The sequence below is a fragment of the Mus caroli genome, chromosome 6, assembly GCF_900094665.2.
Source record: "Mus caroli chromosome 6, CAROLI_EIJ_v1.1, whole genome shotgun sequence".
NCBI lineage: Eukaryota > Metazoa > Chordata > Mammalia > Rodentia > Muridae > Mus > Mus caroli.
The window spans coordinates 89,346,831-89,353,180 of NC_034575.1; the positions used below are offsets into that span (position 1 = coordinate 89,346,831).

Genomic DNA, 6,350 nt, shown 5'->3' on the forward strand with positions numbered 1-6,350 from the left:
TCTTTCTTTCTTTCTTTCTTTCTTTCTTTCTTTCTTTCTTTCTTTCTTTCTTTCTTTCTTGCTGATAGGGGCTCTTTATCTGGTTTTGGTATCAGGNCAATGCTAGTTTTATAAAAATAGTATTTAAGCATTCCTATTTTACAGAAAATGTTGAGAAGTATTAGTGTTAATGTTTTGAAGGTCCAGGAGAATTCTGTACTGAATCTATTTGGTCTTAGGCTCATTTTAGTAGTGGGAGTTTTAAACACTGCCATTATATCATTGCTTGCAGTGGTTTGTTCAAATTATTAACTTTGTATTGACTTAATTTTGATAAGTACATTTGTGTGAAAATTTCTCTACTTCTTTTAGATATTCCAGTTTAGTTGAGTATGGATTTTCAAAGCATGTCCTTCTGATTCTCTTAACTTCCACAGTCTCNCTTCTCATTTCTGATTTTATTTATTTCAATCTTCTTTCTCCCTTTTCAAATTTTGGATAGAAGTCTGCCAATATTCTTAATCTTTTCAAAAAACATTTTTTTTTCTTGATTTTTTTTTGTATTGTTTTCCCACTTCTACTTCATTAATTTCAGTCCTGGTTTTAATTATTTCTCTTCAAATTATATATATATATATATATATATATATATATATATATATATTCTGATTTTGTCTTTTCCAGAGCTTCCAGGTTAGCTCTGTTGCACTTGTCAGTCAGTAGTGTCCCTTAGACTTACAAACATTGCAGCCTATTACCAGTTTTTTGGTTANCTTTCTGACTGTAAGACCCTAGTGCTGAAGACACCACATACCTGAGTCACAGACCAGAGAGAAATCAAGTTGGCTTCAGCCTGGAAGCCTTCTCCTTACTCGCTTGCTTTTACAGTGCTGGAAGTTGATAGACAAGCCCCCAGAGGACAAAAGTCCTCATCAGTCTTATCTCACTGTGAATCCTGTGAGCTACAAAGAAAGGCTGGCCTGGCATGCCCAATGGTTCAGTGATGATGTAAGTGTCATGAGAGCAACCAAACACTTTCTAATTGCATTTAAGGCCCCTCCTAAAGAGAGATCTCATGCCTGACTCCATTAATGGGGCCAAGAATTCAAGGCTAGGTAGATCATATTCTCTAGGGAAGGGCCTAAGGGCCTACTACTATTACTCTGCTAAATGGACATAGAATTAAAATGACTCCTAATGTCTAGTCATTATACTGACAGATTAGCACTAATCGAAGGAGCTTCTTTGGCAGGAAATAGTTATTAACAGAGATCCACAACTAGTTAGCATGAAGAGAATAAGAGATTTCAGAGTAGTCAGCACTAAGCANGAACTTCTAAATTAGACCTACTTCTCCGTTCATCATAGAAGAGGAGACAGAAAAATTATGAGTCAGAGGCACTATATGACTAGAGTTATACAGTGTTTTCTGAACACAACAGGGCAATGTATTGTGAACTGACAGTAGCTACGAGTGTATGCATAAGATCTACACAAGGGCAAGCCACACAAAATCCTGGCATTGGTGTGAGGAGGTGGCAAAAAATCCCACCCGTATCTGAGGAGATATGGGCAAATGATGGCTGCTAGGTGACAATTTTCTTCAGGGATGGGCCCCCANGAAACTCCTCATTTTCCAGCAGATGCCCCTACACAGATGCATATATTACCAGTGGTAAGTAGACTCTGTGGGGTTTTTTTTCTTGTTTTGAGAAAACACATGAAATTGAAAGAGAATAACGGTGATGGAAATAATGAAGGAATTGGAGGGAAGAAATGTGTGTGTGTGGAGGGGACTTGATGAAAACATTATATGCATGTGTGAAATTCTCAATCCATAAAAAGACAAACACACAAGCACACACACACACACACACACACACACACACACACACAATGGAAACTGAAGTTAGACACCTAGGAGGAGAAAGGGGGCCAGTAAGGAGATGTGCAAAGTATGATATCAATGTATTAAAACATTCATAATGGAATCCATTGTTTTGAACGCTATCTTAAAAAATAATAAAAACCTCATTGAGCTATGCCTTAAGATAAATACATTGTGTCCTATGTAAATTTAGGTTCTAATGAAATTGGTTTTATACATATGTATATTTATATACATCTAGGGGAAAGTTTTAATTGCTTTCTGACTGTATAGCTTTGCTATTATATCTCTTTAGTTAGTTAGTTAAGTTTGAGGCAGGATCTCACTATGTCACCTTGACTGGCCCAGAACTCTCTATAGCCAGAACAGCTTCAAATTCACAGAGCTCCATCTGCCTCTGCCTCCTGTGTACTGGGATTAAAGGCCTGTACCACCATGCTGGTATCCTACCTCTCTTTAAAGTTTCTTTTGTTGATATTCTACTGCCTCCTTTTCAAGTCCTTGTAAGCTTAAAGTTTATATACTATATGACAAACACAGATCAAGATGACAACCTCTAAATGTACCAGGGGTAAACCTCTAACTGTACAAGAGGTAAACTACATACATTTCATGAGTCAATGCTACAGCTGAGAAAAGTATTTGCCATCCCAGGGAAGACCTCAGAGATCTGCAGTCTTCCAGTTCATATTAATACCACAATGTATACATTAACCACTTGTCACATACACAGACCTTTAACACTTCTCCTATTCTGAACCCAAGCCTGCTCCTGCATGTAGATATCACTGAAGAGAGGCAGGAAGATGTTTGGAGTGAAACTCAGTAAATCTCTCTGATTTTGATTCTATGAAAGCAGTTTGTATTGAAGACTAAGACTGCTTAAATCTTGACTTACGATTCAGAAGCCAAAGGTCTGTTAATTTAGCAATAGTCTCCAGGAAGGGTTTAAGTCTTTGTAGAATGTAAAACGGATGCCGACACATTAAACAGCCTGAAACCAAACACTCATCGTAAACCACCAATACTAAGGAATAGGAGAATTGTGCCAGATGCCGTTTACATTATCACTGGAGACAAAGTTAGTAACCTTTAGCAAGGAGACTCTGAATCAATAGCTGCCTGAGAGTTTGCTGCTGCACAGACTTAAGTGGAAATTGACCAGGAAGTCATGTATGAGAGGTATAGACAGAATATTTAAATCAAACTGAGGGGAAAAAATTAAGATTCATTATAAAACTTCCCCAAAGTAGAATTAGAGTAATAACTTCTTCGATTTTCTTAGAAAAGTTAACCAATATTTATGAAAGTAGCACCAATTTAAAGAATNGTGCATTGACAAACACAAGGGCAGGGCATTTGGACATTTAAACTATGGCTTTGAAAGAGCAGAAAGAAAGTACATCTTAGAAATTCAATGCCGCCTCTTGCATTCATCAACGCTCCATCTATTTCTCCACTCAGATGTTACAGGGTTATTGTTGTCGTACTTATCACATGTATAGCCTCCTCAATTGGACCATGGTATATCGATGTACAAAGTTAATCAACAGACTAGATAAGTAATAGGACCTCAGGGAGGAAGCCCATTAGAGCTCCACTTCAGTACAATGAGCCATTAACACCCTTGGGAGTATACAGCGGATAAAAGAAACAAGGCAAGCTCATTGCTCAGTGAATTCAATACGACCTAAGGGGAATCTTAGGGTAAATTTATGTTTTAAATGTGTAAGAAGCTTAATCATTAGGAGAATGCCTTTTCTATTCCAAAGAGAATCATCTCAGCCCATTTCTTCAGGCAATACTGTTCAGTTTGCTAAAAAAAAAAAAAAAAAAAAAGGCTCCTGATAATTCAAGTGATATCTTTTCTTCTCTATAAGTTCTGTGTTTAGAACTCCATTCATAGCTTTCTCTAGATCTGTACTGGCGCCCCTGTCTCAGCTTAAGAGTCCATCTTTGCTTTTAGGACTTCTTAATTATTTAGATTGTTCATGTCTTATACTTGTTTCACATGCTGAAAATAAGCAACAGGGTCACCAAACACAGAAGACACTATTAAAGTAAGAATGCAATCAAGTTTAAAGCAACTTGGTGCACAGTTCTGAAGAGAATACTATGTCTACCCACACCAATATTTCATCCTACTGCTTCAACATATGTATTTAAAACCTGTTGGTAAAGAAATACTGAGTTTTTGCAACCATTTTCTGTTTATTCCCCTTCCCTAGCCTTGCAAATATATCAACCTGAAGTCAGAGAATACAGCTTGTAAATTTTCAAGCTAGTTGACTATTTATTTTAGACTCAAGGTCCAACACCCACTGAACCTTCCTGTAGGAATAATCCAACGACATCACCATGAAGAATTTCTCACTTTTTATTGTCTTGTTCAGAAGCCACAAATAAAAACCACTATTTTCAACAAAATCCAACACATGTATGACTTTTATAAAGATAACACCATGTTCAATAGTGACTTTTGTGACTCAACAAGACTTGAGTGTTATGGTGCATCTCTCCCAGTGATAATAAGAACCACAACTACAGCCAACTCTTTATGGCTCTTTCTCTGTTCAAATCACACTCAACTCACTGAATAATACTGTTCGTTGTCTTCACTCAGCATGGAAAAACTGAGGCAGGAAAAATGATGAACTTTGGACTTTAAAAAACAAACAACAGCAACAAAATCTCACAGCTTCCATACACTTTGGAGTGAGCCAAAGGAGGAGGAGGAGGAGGAGGAGGAGGAGGAGGAAAAGAAGAGACCAAAGTCCCTAAAGCATGACTTTGTGGATATCTTTCAGCTATAAAGACCCATTAGATTGAAAGCAAAGACTACATCAACAAACAGCTGTATAGAAAGAAAAAAAAATCAGTATTTTTCAATGTCCAACCACAGGACTGAAAGAAATCTTTCTGATGGTTAGTCTACAGGAGTCTGTGGCACAGGAGAAAAGATGGTTCCTAAAGAGGATGGTGCACCATAAGAGAGATGACAGAGTTTTAGAATCACTTCATGGTGTCATCTCACACTGCTGAAAGGTGTTCTTCACCAAAGAGCAACTTGAAACAGACTCAGCCTTCTGAATGGTGAGCAAACCTAAGGTGATGGATTTTTCTAGTGACGTGCACTTTCTTTATCAGCTACTAAGCCTGGCACTGTAGATGTGGCATGGCATGGGATTAGGGTTAGGACCAAGTCGTTCTCACAGGCCTGGAACCTGAGTCTCCCATTGGGTCCCACATCACATGGTCCCAAAAGGTGAAGCTAAGATTCACACCCCTGGCTTGTCAGACTACAAAGTTCTTGGTATTTTTTTCACTGTTCAAGTACCACCACAGAAGTCCCCAACACAAACAAGGGCAGAGACAATTGTCCAAGATGAGTTTCCATTCTCACTCTTCTGATATAGACATTCGGCCTTAGGAAACTACTCTTTAATAGTTTACCTTCTCTCTTCACCTTCATCTTTTAACATTTTAGCTATTCCAAGCAAACTGGAATCTAGGAACAGCAGCTTAACTCAGTTTTCCCAGCAAACTATGTGTGTGTATTGGGGCAGGGGTGGTAAAANACTTGACCTTGTTTTTGGGACCAGAGCTGCTTACACCCCTGAAGGGAAATACTATTTAAAAAAAAAAATTCAGCTCAGGTTCTACCGCCTAATTGTTTTCTTATCGCCGAATATTGCATATTTACACAGGTGCTCCTCTGCTTTAATTGTTTGGAAGCAGCCAGTCCCTAGAAACAAAGTGAAGTGACTCACGCCNGCCCGAGATGCAGTCCAGCTGGGGTCTGACAGGTAAAGAATTACCACTAATGAAAGCCCAAATGAAGTCAGGTTCTTCAAAGTCAGCCGGGGGAGACGGGAACAAGGGTTATTAATGAACTGTTAGGAATAACGGGAGAAATGAGAGCTGTGCACTTGAGTCTTACATGAAAACAAGAAAGTCAGGAGTCAACAGGACTCAGTGTAGCTCAGCTGCCATATGTATCACAGCACAAAGCCCCTGCCTGGGGTCCCTTACGCTCCCTGCAGGCTGATTAGCTGGGACATCTGAGGGTCTCCCTGGATCTATACATCTCAGCTGGGCTGTGAGTTATATCCTCTCTGGTTCTCTGAGGCTACAATTGCTAGATTTCAATTTCCAGTATTCAGACAGACATGAAGAGATAGCACTATTTACATTGACTCTTTATTAGTAAAACATGGTTGGAATTATAAAGGGTGCATACGTTTACACATGGAAAGGGAATTATATGCCCAGAATACTTCTGAAGCAAGCACACTTAGCTGGGAATCTATCCGTCCCATAGGAGCCAGTAGATTTTACTAGAAATTCCCATGGGGTTATTATGAATGATAACTTCCCGCAGGCTTGTGACCCACCATGATGGACTAAAGAGCTCAAGACACATCTGTTTAAGAGTCAGCCTGTGCCAGCGACAGAACTCCTTGTGGCCTCTCTCTCTCTCTCT

At 38.9% G+C, this 6,350-nt stretch overlaps 1 long non-coding RNA gene across 2 annotated transcripts in view; it reads left to right on the top strand.

Annotated features, from left to right (window-relative positions):
• Nucleotides 1-6,350, top strand: part of LOC115031311 — a 65,808-nt gene that overhangs the window by 54,678 nt on the left and 4,780 nt on the right. For both annotated transcript variants that reach the window (XR_003836931.1, XR_003836932.1), the window contains exons 3-4: nt 4,798-4,960; nt 5,575-5,673. This is a non-coding gene — a long non-coding RNA (uncharacterized LOC115031311). The remainder of the gene's footprint in view (nt 1-4,797; nt 4,961-5,574; nt 5,674-6,350) is intronic.